General features: G+C 42.7%; 1 protein-coding gene across 1 annotated transcript in view; it reads left to right on the plus strand.

Annotated features, from left to right (window-relative positions):
* Nucleotides 1-19,746, plus strand: part of ATP2B2 (ATPase plasma membrane Ca2+ transporting 2) — a 406,022-nt gene that overhangs the window by 160,222 nt on the left and 226,054 nt on the right. Inside the window, 1 exon segment of the mRNA XM_079122219.1 lies at nt 15,930-16,024. The gene's annotated coding sequence lies outside the window, so the exon portion shown is untranslated.

Raw genomic sequence — 19,746 nt, forward strand, 5'->3', positions numbered from 1 at the left:
TACCTTTTCCTGAGGTCATAAAATTGGGATCCAGTTTATTTATGTGTTAAATAGAAAAAAAAAATCAGAAGAAAAGTGAAAATTTGTTATGTAGTTAAGTCATCCTGAGGAAACTAAAAAAACAATATTGCATGGCAAGGTAAAACATCTCACGTTCCAGCATGTTCTGATTCCTGGTTCAGTGAAGTATTCTGTCATGATTCTGCTGCTTAAAGTTCTCAGTTTTAGAAATGGGAGTCTTATCAGTCTCCCATTGGAGAAAACATTTGTTGCTTCCATGTTATTCTCAGCTCATCAGTTGCTCTTTCCATGTTGCTTTCAGAAGTTCTGTTCGCTGTGGCTAGCTAGTCACCAGAGATTCCCTTGGACTGAGCTCCCAAGATCTGTGTTGTGATAAAAGTCAGTGTTACTATGGGTTCCTCGGGGTCCTCAAAAGAATGTGATCCCATAGCATAGCAGGATACTAGAAATCATGCGGAATTTGGAGTCAGGCCTTCTTCTTCTTTTTTTTTTTTTTTTTTTAATTGTGTGGGTGTAAATAGGTGACTTAATCTCTATGAGCCACCGGGCTCCCTCCCTGAATCAGGTGCCCCTCCTCTGGTCCCTTTATCCTGTGCTGGACTTTGTTCACCACACTGTGCTGTACTATTCACCTGTTTGTGTCTCCGAGGTCCCAGGAGATCCCTCAGGGTGGAGTCTTTGTCATCTCTATGTCCCTGTGCCCAGCACAGAGCCTGGCAAGGAGCAGAAGGCAGGGTTTTGGGTTGGTGATCAAGGAAGGGAGGAGAAAAAGAGAAAGGGAAGGAAGGAGGGAGGAAGGAAAAGTAAGGAAAAATGCAAACTTTAAACCCTTTTGCAACTCATAATTATTTATTTCACATAGGCTGGCCTAAGTGATAAGACATGCTAAAAAATGACAGTACTCCTGCCACATGTCACTTTTCTGTATTTAGCGCTAGCATCCTCGTCATCTTGCAGCCAGCACATGTTGAGCACTTGTTCCTTTGCTCTCCCCACAACCAGTGTGGCAGATACCACAGCATCCTCCACTGTGACACATGACAAAGTGCAATTCACAGGAGAGGTCCAATCACCCAGGTCACACAGCTGACATGGTTAGAACCTGGTTCCCATGATTACAGAGCCAGAGTGGTTCTATCAGTGTACCCTCAGAATCTCCAGTTCAGACCTTCACAAGTAATGGATTTCCATGAAAATTTCTTTGCATCTATGAATGAACAAATGAATGAATGAGTGGCTATTCCTCCACAGTTATTCTCCCTCTGGACTCTCAATCTCAGTTGTAGTTCTTTCTTCCTGGGAGGATTAAAATAAAACCCCTGAGGTTAAATAGGCCTGGGTTCGAATCTGAGCTTTCCCTCTCACCCTGGGGAAATCATTCCACTAAAATGGAACTAATCTTAGTGCCTTCTTGTCTTCGCTGGGGTCTCCCAGAAGCAGACCATGAGACATGGATTCCCACTCAAGTAATTTATTGGAGAGGCACAGACACCTTGGAAGGGAGGGAAAATGAGACAGAAAAAGGAAGAAGTTATTACTAAGCAACTTAATTACCACTGTGGGCAACTGGGGATCTTGGCACTGGGGGACTCTGGCAGCCAGTGCAAATCCTACAGCTCATAGTTTTCCCACTGGAAGGGAAGGGGAGCTAAGATATTTATACTCCAAGGAGTGGCACCTGCCCACCAAACAAGGCTCTCAGGTGAAGAGATGAAGACGCTGGGTGTGAACGGAACCCACGTGCACCAGAAGTCAGATCTGTGGGATGATGGGCAGGGAAGCCACAGTGGAGCTGCACCCACTGGGTGTCTCTCTGAGAATTAAGTAGATTCCTTTATATCAAGCTTGGAGAATGATCCCATATTAAGCAGTCAATGTTTGGTGGCCTTGGAGGGACTTTTCCCAGCACGATACGTTATTATGTTTCCCTTATCATAACAAATACCCAAGATAATCAACTGAAACAGGGGAAAGGTTTATTTTGGTTCACAGTTAGGGAGGTATCAGTTGACCCTGTGGCCTTTGGGCCTGTAGCGAGGCAGCACAGCATGGTAGGAACGTGTGTTGTAGAGAGCTGCTTCCCCCTCATGACCAGGAGCAAAAGAGATGAGAACCCACAATATCCCTCAAGGATATGCCCCTAATGATCTGAGGACCTCCAACTAGGCCCCACCTTTCAAAGTTTCCCACCACCACACAATAGCACCAATCTGGGGACAGTGTCTTTAACAAATGAGCCTTTGGGTTCATTTGCGGTTAATTTGGATTCAAGATCCAAATTATTATAGCAACTCCGTGTGTGATTCAAAACAGATGCCCATGTGCTCCATAGAACCCAGTCTCCAATCTACACACAGCAATGTGCTACTGAGGTGCCAGGCATGGAAGACAGCTGTGAACTTGATCAGCAGGGTCCTGGCTAGCAGCTTTCTTGGCCCTTCCAGGCAACAGAATGATAGACATGTCATTCAAGGTGAATGACAGACATGCCAGGGCAGTGCCCAGTGCACTGAAACTGGACTTCCATCCAGTACACCTCCCAGCTGCCTTGGAAGTGCCTGTCACCATAAGGAGGGCATTGGGCCAGCCCTCCCACTGAGATGCCCAGGGACTGTTTTTGTAACATGATCAGCAGATGTCTAAATGTTACATTTTTCCTGGGGAGATTCTCTCCTGCTTTGGCACAAGATGCTTTTTGCCTTACCAGGGGCTTCAGCTTCCTCAGGTCAGGGCATACGAAGCCTATGCCTGCTGCTTCCCTAGGGACTAAAATTTACAAGTTTCCTGTAACAGATGATTGACAACAAGGATCTGTCTTCCCTGCCACTGGCCAGCTGTGTGGCCTTAGGCAACTTGCTCTCCCTCTCTGGGTCTGTTCCCTACTCTATAAAATGGAGACGATGAATGAAATAATAGGTGTGAAAGTGCTTTGGGAGATGTAAGCTGCCCATGCCTGAAGGGGAGGGAATAATTTTATCATTGTCACAGATGTTGTCAGGAAGGATGTGATCTTGAGTCTCTAAGACTCCTTTTTCTCCCCACTAGCTGTCATCAAATCCCACAGGACCAAGAATGTGTGAGTCCCCTGTGACCTACAGCTATACAATATGACCTTGTCAGGCCTGAAAGGACTCATAGATCCCAAACCTCTTGTAGGGGGACACTGAGGCCCAGAAAGGAGAGGACTTGCATGAGGCCACACAGCCTCAGTAGCAATCAGTGCTGGGCCCCATGGCTGCTAATTTCCAGCTCACCAACCTTCCCTACCATCTGCCAAGAGCTGTACCCACCTTGGGCCTTGGGCCCCGACCTTTGACCCAAGCCCCTCTCCCTTCCCGGCACCCATGTGATCGACCAGCCCCCCAACCAGGGAAGTGTGCAAGATCGCGGGGGCCTCTGGCTGCTCAGTTCCCGGCTGCTGGAGCGTTCCATCTCTGCAGCGAGTCAACATTTCTGCCTCTGAGTTGGTGTGTGGCAGATGGTACAGCAGAACTGAGCCTCGGGGTCTATTTTTGACTCAAAGAGGACATCGTGCAAGTGCACAGCACTCGCTGATGGGGACAGCGGGTCTGGAGCACTGGGCAGCCTTCATCTAATCGCTGTAGGAGCCCCATGGCCTGGGCTTGCCTCCCGCCTTGCCACCATTAGCTGTGCACCGTCAGATACAGCAGTCTTGCTCTAAGTGCTCCAGTGGAGGCAGTGAGGTCTCTAGATTACAGTTCGTCATTTTGACAGGCTTGTGACCTCTCTGTGGGAGAAAATGCAGATATGGTAGTGGGACTTTGGGAGTTGACTTCCATCTCTGGCAAAGGAAAGTGATGGCAAGGTGGGGAACTCAGGAGGCAGGGTCCCTGGCAGGAGCTGTCCAAGGTGCAGACTTGCCATCCCCCAAGTAGGAGCTGAGTGGTCCCACTTGGGTGGAGAGGCTGCTGGCCGGGGTAGGACCAGGCCATGCCATGGGACCCAGACCCTTTCTCTGATCTGAGTTGCCAGCCCTGGCCAGAGAGGCTGGGTAAATGGTATCCAGGGAAGGAGAGCTCTGGACTGAGGTGGGTGAAAGGGAAATACAGACATCGGCCATGGCAGGAAGCAGAGACTGGGAGGGAGAGGGGGTGGAGGGAGGGTGTCTCTGCCTGCTTCCCTCCTGCTCTCACCCCTGCTCAAGTCAGGCTTGTGGGGGCTTCTCAGCTCCAACTGTCATTGGGTAGTCATTTGAGGGGCAGGAGCTGTGGGGTTCCAGGAGAGGGATGTGGAAGAGAGTCCCACACAAAGGGAGGCTGGTCTCCCAGCACTAATGTGATATTTTTACCATAGAAAATAAGGGAATAGAGACATTTTTTAAAAATACTTTTTTAGTTGTCGATGGACCTTTATTTTATATGCTATGCTGAGAATCGAACCCAGGGTCTCACACATGCTAGGCAAGTATTCTACCACTGAGCCACAACCCCAGCCCAGAAGAGAGGCACTTTATAGGAGGACCTCAAGTCTTAATTCCCAATGTTGACACTTGGGGACCACTCTGTCTTTCAGCATTATCCTTGTTTTTCTGACCCATAAAAATAGGAAATATCTAGTTGAGATCATGTAAAGTGAAATCCTATTTTATTTCAATTCACTAATCTGTATTTCTGACTTGAAGTTAAGATATCTTCCTGGGTCATTAAATAGTATTTGAAAATGTACAATATTTTATCATATGGATGCTCAGTAGTTTACTTAACTAATTGCCTCAGACTGGATATTAAAGCTATGTCCAAATTACTGCCATGATTTCACAAACAACAACAGGATAGGAAATGTCTTCATGACTTTGTCCACATTTGCCTTTGGAAGAAGTTCCTGAAAAGTGAAATGACTGGGTCAGAAACTGCAGATTTTTTTCCTTTGTTTTTTTAACAAATATATTTGATATATACAAAAGAAATTATGTAATGTATATGTTAGTTTAATAATGCAGGGTATATCGTGACCCACCTAACCCAAGAAGGAGAATGTCACCAATAATTTGCTATTAAGAGTTCTGTCCTATCCCAAACCCCTACCTCTGCCAGAGGAAACAACCATTTTCTTGCTTTAAAAAAAAACAAAACAAAAAACAACTTTATTCCATGAGTGTATTTCTCACACCACCTATTATTGCTGAGTTTTGCTTTTATTTTATCATACTATATGTAACCTTCTGAGACTTGCTGCTTTAGGGCAATGTGGAGTTTCCCAGATTGATCTATGTGGTTGCTGCAGCTAGTCCCGGGCATGATCATGTCACATTTGTTCTCAAGCTGGTGGGCATGTGGATTGCTCCCAGGGTTCTACTTTTTTAAACAATGTTACTGGAAACAGTCCTGACTATGGAGCATTCACCTAAGAAAAGAATAGAGGGGAAAAAAACAGACAGGGCGAGGGGAAGACCAAGAGTTGAGCATACACAGGCTTGAGGAGAGCTGTCTGCAGGCTGGAACTGGTGTGATGTAGGCGCAGGGCTCCAAAGAGCAACAGTAGTACTTTCATAACTACCTCCAACCATCATAGATACTCTTATATGACACTCTACCAAACTCAACTATCCATAGTATTTAAGTGTGCCAGGGCTGCTGTAACAATATAGCACATGCAGGGGTGCTTAAACAGCAGACATTTATCTGCTCAGAGTTCTGGAAGCTGAAAGTCTAAGATCTAGGTATCTCCGAGCTTGATTTCTCCCGAGGTCTCTCTCCCTGGCTCACAGATGGTCAACTTCCTTCTGTGTCCTCACACAAACACCCCGATGTCTCTGTGTATCCACGTTTCCCCTTATGAGGGCCTCCACCAACAACCTCATTTTACTTAATTGCCTCCTCTAAGATCCCTGTCTCCAAATACAGTCACATTCTGAGGTACAGGGTGTTAGAGCTGCAACCTATGAATTTGGGAGAGACACAATTCAACTCACAGAAATAGGATCTTGAAAATCATCTGTAATGAAGAATCTGAAGTCATCACAATGAACTTCTTATACTACAGGTTAAATATCCTTATCCAAAATGCTTGTGACCAGAGGTGTTTCAGATTTTGGAGCTTTTCAGATTTTGGAATATTTGCATTGACTTTACAGATTGAGCACCTCTAATCTGAAATCCTCCAGATTCTGAAACTTTTCCAGTTGATGCTCATTTCAGATTTTGGAGCGTTTCAGATTTCAAATTTTCAGATTAGGGATGCTTAACCCTAATCTGAATAAAATTCACCCCCACCAGGGTTGGGGAGATAGCTCAGTTGGTAGAGTGCTCACCTTGCAAGCACAAGGCCCTGGGTTCAATCCCTAGCATGAAAAAAAAAAAAAAAAAATTCACCCCACCCTTTCTTAAAATTTACACTTGGATGACTCTTTTACTCATGCATGGTTTGTAACTTCATGCTTTGTTCATTTGGAAAATATTGGCTCATTGAGTCATGCACATCTTCTAAACGTTTGCACATTTTGTCATACTTTCCCCAAAAAATTGCATTTGTTACCTCCTACTGACCTCATCAGAAGTATCTCAAAGTTTGGGAAGGCATCAAGCTCCTGATGATAGATACAAATTTTCCCAAAGTTCTCATGTTCAACGTTCAGATTTTGTCCTTGTTATCAAATACTGTCAGTTGTTTTCCCTGAAACGATAGGCTCAATGGGTGCATTTTTTGAGAAAACGTCTGCCAAATTTATCCAAGTCAGATCCACGATCATTTGCAGGTGGTTCTTTCATGTGAAATGTTGTTCTATGAAAACAGAAATTAATTCAACTGGCAACAACAAGGACCATGCAAATGCTTTACTTCTAGTAACCTTCAGACTTCAGTGTGCAGAAACTTCCCATTCTTTGTTCTCAAGGGTCTAGATTTAATAAAATTAATAATTTTCTTCACTCCCCAGGACATTCCTAAGTGAAACTGGCTTTTTTTTTTAACCACAAGTGCACACCAAATGAAAAATATAACAACCGCCAGTACAGTTTGGAGCTACTTGTTAACTTTATGTGGGGGACAACCAGTGGTTTCATTCACCATTACTTTTATACCACCATCAATGCAAATGTCAACACTATGAAAATGACAAATAACATCTTAGTGTTACTCGGAAAACCGTTTTGACCTCTCAGATCCCTGAAAGGATCTTGAGAACCCTCCAGGGACTGTGGAACACACTTTGAGAACTGCTGACCTAGGGAAAAAAAAAAATGCTACAGAAAGAATTTACAGCCAGACAGTTCAGAGTTTCATAAATGACATTGAAGCTGGAATCACAAGTCCTGGATGTAACCCCTGCTCTGACGGTAGGAAACTAAGTGACCTTGAGCAAGTCATAACTTTCTGGAAGCTGGATGCTTCACACATGTATTCATGTGTGTTCTGTTGCTATAACAAAATACCTGAGGCTAGATAATAACTAAAGAAAAGAGATTTATTTAGCTCACAGTTTTGGAAGTTCACAGACCTGGCACCAGTATCAGCTTGACTGTGGTAAGAGACTCTCAGTGGATGTCATCACAAAGTCAAGAACAAGAGTGAGAGGGAGAGATCACATGGTAAGACAGTAAGCCAGAGAGAACAGGGAGGGACCAGTCTTGGCTCTTTTATAACAACTTGCTCTTGTTTGAATAGCTAGGGTTCACACAAGATCTACCTTAATCTCTCCACGGGTAGCATCCCCAGTGACCTAAACACCCTCCACTGGACTTCATTTCTTAAAGTTCCCTCACCTCCTAATATCGCCACACTGAGGATCAAGCTTCCATCATATGAACCCTTGGGGGACACACTCAAACCAGATGCAAACCATAGTCCTACCAAAGGACAGTGGGTGCTTCCTGCCTCCAAGAACTGTGGGAAGGGAGGAAATAAAGCACAGGCCTGAGAGCTCCTTATAAATGAACGTGCACAGCTCTGAAGAGGAATCGTCAATAAACGGAAAATGAGGCAGAGTTAGGAATGCACAGACACCCGTGTTCCCTGAAGGATAGATGGCAAGGCAAGGCCCTGAGACCTGGAAGAAGATACCCACGTGGATTTCTAGTTTTAACAGTATTGCGTCTTTTCCAAGTCTCCCATTTTTGTATGTCCTCCTAGAAGTTCATAGATCTGCTTGCCTCCTGGCAGGACAGGTGAGTAAACCTGAGTCAAGTAGAAAACCGGGAGCCCATGAAAAATGACAGATATTTCAGAAACTATGATTTGACTAGTAGTGTGAAAAACATAGATGGTATTCTGGAAAACTCCAGGCAGGTGGGAAGCACTTACTGAGGGGCTGCAGGTGGACTTCTCATTCTAGGATGATGAGGTCAAGGTACTTTTCTATATTCTTCCCACTAAGTACAACAACAGCATTAATAATAATAATAATTAAAAAAAAAAAACACCTTGGACATAGTATGTGAGATTTCTCTGGGTTCTCTTTTTACCTCATAGATCCCAGAGTTGGACCTGAAATGAGAAAATACCATGGGCAGACCAGAAACATTCCCAACAGAAGCCTACTCTCTCTAGCTAAAGAATCAGGAAGGGCTGACCTAGCCAAACACACTTTTAGGCAAAAACAGCTCTGGCCTCAGCCAAACACCACAGAAAATGCTGAGATCCCATCCATGCTAGCAAAGACCCAGCAGGAAAACTAGATTTATACGCTCACCAGGCTATAATGAGGAGACCCAAATCCCCAAGCCCCACTGAAGTGGTGCCAGAGAAGGCCAAGTAGGGAGTCAGGACTTTGATCCCCACTAGTTAGCAACAAGACCTCACCCCAAACCCCCATGGTGCCAGAGGAGACCACACTGGGAGCTGTAACAAGTCCCTCCTAACTGCCTCTCCAGCCAGGGAAGCCTCAGTGAAGGCCCCATGGGGAGCTGGAATCCCCCTCCTCTGTCCTGCCCAACAGTGAGGAATTCCCCCTCAGGTGCCCATGGAGATTGATCGGGGAAACCTGAACTTGTACCCCCTACCGGGAATTAACCAGCAAGCATTCTCTTGCCCTGCTGGAGTGGTGTCAGAGGAAGTCAGCTGAAACAGAAGGTTAAAACAAGATCCAGAGTCGGGTAACAACCAACTGAATGGTGGATAAAAAGACAGTCAATAAATGCCAACTTTGCAATGGCAGAGACATTAGAATGGTTTAAAGAAGATTTCAAATCAGTCCTCACAAAAATGCTCGGAGGGACAACAATGAAAACACTTGAATCAAGTTTTTAAAAATGAAAAGTCTTAGCAGAGAAACAGAAGATACAAAGGAGAACCGAGTGGAAATTTTAAAACTGAAAAATATGTCTGAAATTGTAAAAACTCAATGGATGTGTTTAGCAGTAGACTGAAGAGAACAAAAGAAGGAATCAATAAACTAGAATACAGAATGATAGAAAATGCCTAATCTAAATAATAAGAGAAAATGGATTAGAAAAAAGTCAATAGAACCTTAGGGACCTGTGGAACTATCAGAAAATAGATTCATGTCTTTGGACTCCCAGAAGAGAGAGAGGGTGGGGCTGGAAAGCATATGAAGAAACAAGGGCTGAAACTCCCCAGATATACCCCCCAAACCCCAAAACCCCAGAGACTTAGGAAGTTAAGCAAACCCAAATAAATAAATTCAAAACAATCCAACACTACAAGATGTAAAATAGTTAAACTTCTGAAAACTAAAAACTAAAAATTTTGAAAACAATAAAATAGAAATGATACCTCATATATTGGGGGGAGCAATTAGAATGCCTACAGATTTCTCATGGGAAACCATGTTAGAGTATTTTTGAAATGCTGAGAGGGGGAAATAACTCTATCAATCCTATATCTAGCAAAAACCTTCTTTGGGAATGAAGGGGAAATTAAGACATTCTCAGATGAAGGAAAATTAAGAGAGCTTGTTGCCACAAGATGTACCCTAAAGAAAAACTAAAGCTAGGTGCAGTGGTGCACCTGTAATCCCAGCAACTTGTGGAGCTGAGGCAGGAAGATTGCAAGTTTAAGGCCAACCTCAGAAACTAGAGAGACTCTCAAAATTAAAACAATAAAAAGGACTGGGGATATAGTGCAATGATAAAACACCCCTTGGAACAATCCCTCATACAAAAAAAAAAAAAAAAAAAAAAAAAAAAGAAGAAGAAGAAGAAAGAAAGAAAAAAATAAAGAACCGCTCCAAACAGAAAGTCAGCAGTTTTTTAAAAAGGAATTTGGAGACATCATTAAGAAGGAACAAAGAACATTTTAAATAAAATTATAAAATAAAAAATGCAATAGGCAATAAACTTTCCTTTGCTTCTTGAGTTTCCTAAATTATGTTTGAAGTTTGAAGTAAAAATTATAACACTATCTGATATGGTTGTAGATGTATATAGAAAGAGCTAACAGAAAGCAAAAATGAAATGGAAGACTTAAACCTTAACATGCCAACGATTACATTAAATATAGGTGATCAAATAAAACTATTCAAAAAACAGAGATTAGCAGAGTGGATTGAAAAACATGACCAATTATATGCTATGAAGTATTTCAAATATGATATGGGAAGACTGAAAGTAAAAGATTATATCATGCACACATTAATCAAAAGAGGGTAGGAGTGGCTTTGTTAATATCAGAAAAGGTTGACTTCAGTGTAAAGAAAATTATTAGAAGTAGAGAAGGATATCTTATTTTGATATAAGGATCACTCTATCAGGAACACATAGCAATCCTAAATGTGTATACACAAACCAACAGAGCTACAAAATAAATATAGCAAACACTGATAGAAGTGGTCACAATTACAGTTGGAGCCTTCAACACCCCTCTCTTAGTAACTGATAGAACAACTAACAGAATATCAGCAAGAACTATAGAACATATAAAAGAACTCAACAACACTATGAACCAATCATATTTATGATATACTCCACCACATAGCAGCAGAATATACCCTTATCAAATTTTCACAGATAATATACCAAGATAGATCATAAGCTAGGTCATACCACTTCAGCAAAATTAGAATTGAAATTATAGAGAATGTTTTCTCTGACCATAATGAAATCAAAATAAAAATCTAGTAGGATATCAAGAAAATCCCCAACCTCTTGAAAACTAAACAGTGTACATAAAATAACTCATGGTTCAAAGTGAAAGTCTAAATGTAAATTCAAAAATATGTTGAACTGAATAAAAATAAAAATACAACATATCAAAGTTTGTAGGACATGGCTAATGCAATGTCGAGAGGGAAATTTTATAGCATTAGGCATTATTAGCAGGGATAAAAAGCCTCACACCAATAGTCTAAACTCACACTTTAAGAACTACAGAGAGAGAGAGAGAGAACAAAAGAAAAGCAAAATAAACTCAACCAGAAGAAAGGAAATCATAAAGCCTAAGAAAGAAGATAATAAAAGCAGAAATCAACAAAACTAAAAACAGACAAGAAGATCAGTGAAATGAAGAAACAATTCTTTGAAAGGATCAATACCATTGACAGAGTTCAAGCAATACTAATCAGAGAGGCAGAAACAGAAAAATGACCGAAATCAAGAATAAAATAGGGGGCATCACTACAGACCCTACAGGCATCAATAGAAATGAACACCGTGAATAAAACCACTCACAGAAATTTGAGGAATTGAAAATGGGATCAGTGCCTTGAAAAACACAAAACTATTCCAGTCCATCCAATATGAAAGGAATAATTTGAACTTAATTTCCTTATCATTAATAAATTGAATTTGTAGTTTTAAAATCCCCTCAGAAGAAATCCCCAGGACTAGGTAATTTTACTGGAGAATTTAATCAGCTGTTTAAATTTTAACACCATTTCTATACAATGTCTTCCAAAAGAGAAAGAACACTTTCAAATTGATTTGATAAAGCCAGTATATCAAAATCAGAAAACAGTTAAAAAAAAAAAACTGCCAACCAATATCCCTCATGAATATAAATGTGAAAGTCTTTAATAAGTCATTAATAAATAAAATTCATCAATGTATGAAAAGAATTATACACAATGGGCTGGGGTTGTGGCTCAGTGGTAATGCACCCACCTGGCATGTGCAAGGCCCCGGGTTTGACCCTTAGCACCACATAAAAATAAATAAATAAAAATAAAGTCATCATGTCCATCTACAACTAAAAAAAATTTTTTTTTAAAGAATTATGCATCATGACTCAGGGGAGCTTATTCCAGGAATGCAAGTTAGTTCAACATTTTAAAAATTTGTCAATATAAATCAACATGTTAATAAAATAAGAAGAAATATCAATGATTATATCAATGAATGAAGAGAAAATTCAAAAACAATTCATGATAAAGTCATCAGAAAAATGGGAATAGGGAACTTCCTCAAGTTAACAAAGAGCATTTGCCAAAAAAAAAAAAAAAAAAAAAACCTACAGCTAACATTATACTAAGTAGTTACAAACTGATGGTTTTCATCTAAGAATTAGGCAAGAATACCAAATTTCACCATTTATATTTTACATAGTGCTAGAAACAAGACAAGAAGAGGCATATAATGAAGAAATAAAACTCCCTGTTTGCACATAACCTGATTGTCTACGTAAAAAGTCCCAAGGAATATACAAACACACGAACAGGAACAAACCTACAAAAAACTCTCCAGAACTCATGGATAAATTTAGAAAAGTCACAGGACCCAAGATAAACATAAAAATCTACTGCATTTCTCTGTATTAGCAATGCACATGTGGACACCAAAATAAAAATCAGAGTGCCCTTTAAATAACACTCAAAGCAATAAAACACTGAAGTGTAAATTTAACAAAAGTTGTATAGGATTGGTATGCTAAAAACCATAAATGCTGATGAAAGAAATCAAAGATCTAAGTAAATGAAGAGAGGTAGCGTTATATTCATGAATGGAAGACAGAAGAAAGATGTCACTTCTCCGCAATTTCTATCAAAATTCCAACAATATTTATGTAGATGTCGAAAAGATCATTCTAAAATTCATGTGGTATGCCAAAAGAGCTAGAATGCTAAAACAGTTTTGAAAAAGAATAAAGTGAGAAGAGTTAAGTCTATCTGATTTTAAGATTCATTATGCAGAAGTCAAGCCCATGTGGGATTGGCGCAAAGATGACATAGATCAATGGAATGAGATAGATGGGCCAGAAATCCACCCACACCAACATGCCCAGATGATTTTAACAAAGAAACAAATGCAATTCAGTGGAGGAAAGATGACAACCTATCTAATAAAGGGTGCTGGGGCAACTGGACATCCATAGGCAAAACCATAAAAACAATGGTAACGTCAAATTAAGTCTAAGTTTTATACTTATATGAATATTAACTCAAAATGGACCACAGGCTTAAAGGTAAAATGGAAAACTATAAAGCATTTACAAAGAAAGTGAGAAAAGAATATTCAGGATCTAGGGCTAAGAAGCAGAGTTCTTATGTTTGACACCAAATTCATGGTCCATAAGAGAAGAAAAAAATGATAAATTGGACTTCGCCAAAATTAAGCTTGTACTTTACAGACACACACACACACACACACTCTGTGATGAGGATGAAAAAATGAAATATAAACTGAAAGAAAATATTAGCAAACTATAAAATCTAACAATATTACGGTACCTGGCATTTAAAAGGAACTCTTAAAATGCAACAGTAACCAAAAAAAAAAAAAAAAAAAATCAAACAATTCAATTAGAAAATGAGAAAAAGACATGAAGAGTCATCTCTCTGTAGACTCATTTTTCATTTCACATGAAAAGATGTTTAACATCGTTAGCCATTAGGGAAATGCAGATTAAAATTGCAGTGAGATAACATCCCACACCTATCAGAGTGACTTAAATAGACGATAATGACAACTCCAAATGCTGACAAGGATGCAGAGAAATTGGACCGCTCTTACATTTCTGGTACGTACATAAAATAGCACAGCCACTCTGGAAAAGTTTAGCAACTTCTTTTTATCTTTTTAAAAATTTTTAAGGGCTGGGGAGATAGCTCAGTCAGTAGAGTGCTTGCCTTGCAAGCACAAGGCCCTGGGTTCAATCCCAGTACAGCAAAAAAAAAAAAAAAAAAAAGAAAAGAAAAATTTAAATTAGTTGTAGATGGACACAATATCTTTATTTTACTTATTTATTTATTTTTTATGTGGTGCTGAGGATCGAACCCAGTGCCTCACACATGCTAGGCAAGTGTTCTACTACTGAGCTGCAAGGGCAACCCAGCAATTTCTTCTTAAAATGTGCAGCTATCCTATGATCCAACAATTGCACTTTAGGGCATTTATCATAAATAAATGAAAACTATGTTCACATTTAAAAAAAATGTACACAGTTGTTTATAGGAGCATTATCGACAATTATTTCCAAAAAATGGAAATAACCCAGAGGTCCTTTAATGAGTGAATGATTAAACACACTGTGGCACATCCATGTATGAAGTATTATTACTCAGCAGTAAAATTAAAGGAACTATTGATATGCACAGCAACCTGGATGAGTCTCCAGAGAATTAAGCCAAGTTTAAACAATGCTAATCCACAAACGGTTACATATCACCTTATTCCATGTTCATATCACTGAAAGACCAATATGATAGAGAACAGGTCGGTGGTTGTTGGGTGTCAGGAATGAGACTTGGCAGGGAATCGGTGTGACTCTGAGGGAGAGCTTGCCTGAGGAGGCCTCTTGGTGATGGGACAGTTTTGTATCTTGATTGTGATGATGATTGCATAAATCCACATGCAAAGTTTCCTAGAGCTGCACACACACATAAATATATGTAAAACTGGAAAATCTGAGTTAGGTCTATGACTTGCCCGATGTTCACATGACCATTTTTGATGATGTGCTGTGGTAGGGGGGCGGTAACTGAGGGAGGTGCATGGCGCCTTCCTGTACATTTCTTTGCAATTTCCTCTAAATTGATACCTATTTCGAACTAAAAAGTGATAAGTAAATGGATAGATGGTGGATAAGTGATGGATGAATGGGTGAGTGATTGGATGGATAGATGGATGGATGGATGGGTAGATGAATGGATAACGGATGGATGGGTAGATGAGTGGATGATGGATGGATGGATGGAATGGATGGGTAGATGAATGGATAACGGATGGATGGGTAGATGAGTGGATGATGGATGGATGGATGGAATGGATGGGTAGATGAATGGATAACGGATGGATGGGTAGATGAGTGGATGATGGATGGATGGATGGAATGGATGGGTAGATGAATGGATAGATGGGTGAATGGATGGGTAGATGAATGGGTGATGGATGGATGGGTAGATGAATGGATGATGGATGGATGGGTGAGTGGGTAGGGTAGATGAATAGATGGGTGGATGGGGTAATAGATAAGCCAATAAAGGGAGGCTAACAGACACATGCAGCATCCATTTGGTTCCTCCTGCTGTTTATTGAACCCCCCTAAGGCTGAGGTATTCATGCATATTGCATTGTAGTTACCTCTCAGAAAAACCTTGAGAAATGGGTATTCTTTCTGTTCTCCATGTGGGGAAACAGTGGATTTAAAGGTTAAGTCACTAGCCAGGGAAGGCTTCTGTCTCTCCAGAGCACACACCTGTGACCACTGTACCATACCTCTGCCCTCACAGGTCACAACAGCCACCAACTGGGAGATCCCATTTTAACGCCTGCCAGCAGGTGGACCTGCTCCCCTGAGATGAGCGTGGGGTCTAGGAGTGGTGAAACCCCCCCGGGCAGGTCTCAATGCAGAAGACAGCAGTGGGGTTGTGTGTGGCCATGTCAGCCCTGAGACGAGGTTGTGGGGAGGCACCCCTGTTTCTCCTACATCTACACTCCCAGTGCTGGCCCTAGCCCACAGCCAGTACTCAGGGGACACTCACACCATTGTTCCCTTCCCTACTTCCTGACCTGAGTCAGGCCATGTGGCCCCTAATCAATTCCATCTCTCCCCTTTTCCAGAGCTGAACTTCATCACCCAGTCCCCAGAGCCAGCAAGACATGGGCCCTATTTTCCAAACCCTGACGCCTCTCATTTAACCCGAAGACGCGGAGGGGTGAGTTGAGACTGGGGTTTTGTTGCGGGAGGAGGGCAGACTGAGGAGAGAGCAGGTGCGGCATGAGGGGGGGGGAGGGGCTGTTGCTAATGGAGGGTCAACTGAGCAGGAGCACAGAGTGTTTAGAAAGCAGCTATCTTCCATCTGCCATCCTGTTGGGGACACGTATCATTTGTGCAACATTTGTCCTGTTTAGGGAAACCCCCTGGAATCCCTTTTGAACTTGAATCAGGAGTAGGGCATCAAACTTGGAGGTGGAAAGCAGCAGGATATCACCTAATAGGTGGTCTTCCTATTCCCTGGGTCTGTCCCAGACCTGACTGGTGCTGGGGGGCCAGGCAGCTCTGACATTGCCTCTATCCTAGGAGGACAGACTGGTGCTTTTGTGAAGGCCGGTAACATCACCTGGCCCTGGTTTCTTCTTCTACCTTCTGGGCTACACAGGAAGCCTCAGAGGTGGGCTTGCTGTGACCCGTGCTTGAGATAAGAGAGTCGGCAGTGCCAATCAGCTGGGTGGCCTTGGTATGTCTTGTGTTATCAAGAGCTTGGGGGATGGATTCAGGTATGGGTACAAAATACCAGTTTTGCAACTGGGGAGGATTCTCTAAGCCTGTGCACCCTCATCCATAAAATGGAGACCAGAATGGCATCTTACAAAAGCTACACAAAGATAATCCAGAGTAGCTAGAACATAGTAGATACTCAATAAATACTTATTACATGGTAGGTATCTAATCTATGCTACTGAAATGGGACAGTCCTCTCCCTGGGGTCAAAATGCCATTTGCCTTGCAGAGCCAGCAATATGGCACCTCCATGAGATTTCCCGGGCCCTTCTCTGGGACCAACTGTGTCTTCTTATGGACTCCTGAAGCCCTTCCTTGGACCTGTTTTTACCTTGCTCCACTCACCTTGCTGTATGATAATATACGAACCTTGGGGTCCACGCCCCATGCACCCCCAATCCCGCTGTATCAGGAACCCAGAGCTTGTACTGCTCATCTTTCATCATCAGACCCAACTTGTCTTCCATAAGAACATCCCCCCAGCTAGAGCTCAAAGGCATCTCACCTGCTCTTCCCCTGGTAGACATAGTTGACCCTTTACACAGATGAGTAAACTGAGACCCAGAGTAGTAACTTTGCAGCTGGGATGCAACTGTGAGATTCTGATGTTGAAATTCTGACTGTGAAAATACAGCAGGCTTCCACCTGCCCCTGCTCCCGCCTGCACAGAGAAAGATGAGTAACCCCAGAGCAGATCCAGGAAAGGAGCAGGCCTGCAGGCTGCTGCGTGCCTCTCCTCCTCCCTCGGAGATCACCCAGACCTTTCGCCTTCATGAAGTTTGATTTCTTGCCCAAGCACTTTGGGACTAGCCAGATTGTTTTCAAACACATGACATAATTGCTCACATATTTATTTAATGCCATCTCTCGAATATTAAACAATTGATAATGCAGAACAGAAAGATGGGCATCTAAACCCAACAATTTTTGGCAGGCGTGGGTGAGGAAGGAGGTCGAGGAGAGCTACCTACGAGCCCACCTACAGAGGCAGGAGGTGGCATGTCCTTTCTCCTCTTCCTGAGATGAATTGAAAGGCTTCTCCTGGGTTTGCCCAGGGTTGGTGGCAACCACATGGTGGAATTTCACCATTGCGTGCAACCTGTTTTATTATGCAATGAAGATGTGTTATCTTCTCTCTAAAGGATGCTTGAAAGCGGGGGCTACCTGCTCACTTGTTTACGAGTGTTATCGAGCACCCTCTCTGTGCAGTTGTTGTCTGCCTTTTCATCCCGCCCTCGGGGGCGCCCTTGTATTAAAAAGAGCAAATGGGACCCCTGTCCTCATGGCAGTGACACTTCTGCAAACAGTGAGGGGATAAATACAGAAGGCAGCTTCAGAGTGTGATAAGCTCTTCGAGGAAAGCAAGCAGGATGGGTGACAGGTGGTCAGAAGAGGGTACATTTGACCAGAGGTCTCAATGGTAGAACAGCCAGCATGCAGGGGTCTTGGGTCTGGGGAGAGCATTGCTGTGGATGTCAAGGCCCTGAGGAGCAAGTGGTCCTGGGGGTTGGGGAGGGGCGACGGACAGTGAGGAGGGCAGTGGGGCAGCAGAGGGGTGTTCAGGACTGACAGGCCACGTGGGCCGAGGAGGGACATGGGGGCCACGGGCAGAGCACACAGGGCTCCTGTGAAGAGCTGGATTGTAACTGACATGCAGCGGCAAAGCTACTAGAAGGTTCCAGAAATCTGATGAAGGTGTGAGGAACATCCCTCTGCAATTGGGAGAGGACACAGGCCATGTGGTCACCAGGAAGGGCCGGGTCCCAGCTCTAGGTCTGAGTTTCTGGTGGTGGGCAGGGAGAGTGTAGGAGCACACAAGAGGGGCCACCTGACCCTGTGGATGACCTTCCGGCCTCAAATGTAGACCCATCCAAGGTGAACCCATCTCTGGCCCCAAGGTAGACTTAAGTTTTCCCAGGGCAGCTGTAGTATCCCTCACCGTCACACCAGTATCAATAATAGAAACAGCCTCTAAGAGATGCTAACACTCACAGTGAGCAGGATGTTGCAATGAGAACCTTATCCTCACCCCCAGCCTATGTATGACATATGTAGTTTTATTATTTTCATTTCACAGAACAGGAAACCAGGGCACAAAATGGTTAAGTGAAATGCCCAGGGTCACCCATCAAGGAAGTAGCAAAGCTGAGATTTGAACCCTATCCGGCTGACTCCACACATACAGCCTTCATTCCATGTTGGCTAATTGAATTCATAATAACAGCAGCAGCAGCACAAATAACCGGGGTAGTCACTTAATACAGTGCCTGCTATGTGCCAGACCCTGATCTGATTGTTTAAAAACTCATCATTTGATCCTCACAACAACCCGTGACCATGATCCCTATTTTACAAGAAGAGAAACTGATGCACAGTGGTAAATTACCTCCCTTAATTGGGATTTCAACCCAGGAGGTCTGGCTCCAGTGTTTAGGCTTTTAGCAAAATTCAGCGAAGTGCAGGAACCAACAATCTGACTCAGCTCTGCCTGCAGGTCCAAGTCTGGGTCAAGCCCACTCGCCTATCTAGCAGGCATTCAGCAGCAAGCCCCCTGGACTGGGCCCTGGGGATTTGGAATGTGAGGTGGGAGCAGACCCCCCAAGAGCCATGAGAGAGTCCAGGAATGGCTGAGCTGTCCTCCCTGGAGCCTTACCAAGTGACATTATTTGGAAGTAGGGTCTTTACAGATTATCCAACATCAATGCAATCTGATTGGAAAGATAATCTCTTGTACGAGGGAGTTGAGAAATTCCACCCCCTGTCAAGAGGAGTATCCAGAGAGAAAATGAACTGCAAGATGAATATTTGTGGAAAATATTTTACTCCCAACTCTGTGCCGGAACATCACCTAAAATACCTACAGTGGAAACTCCTTTTAGGTAAAAATTACAGGCATCTGTTCTCGTAAATGAGTTTGATTGGCAGAATCTCCACGTCAGAGCTATGTATCAGGCAATCACAACTAAGGATAGTTCAGAAAGCAACACATCACTCCTTAAAATATAGACAAGGGAATTAGTTCCTGGACTCCTCCCAACGCCCCCCACCCACATTATCAAAATCTGTGGATGCTCAATTATCTTATGTAAAATGTCCTAGTATTTACATGAAACCTACACCCACCCTCCTTTGTACTTTAAATCATCTCTAGATGAC

This window comes from Sciurus vulgaris (assembly GCF_902686455.1).
Source record: "Sciurus vulgaris genome assembly, chromosome: 19".
NCBI classification, from domain to species: domain Eukaryota; kingdom Metazoa; phylum Chordata; class Mammalia; order Rodentia; family Sciuridae; genus Sciurus; species Sciurus vulgaris.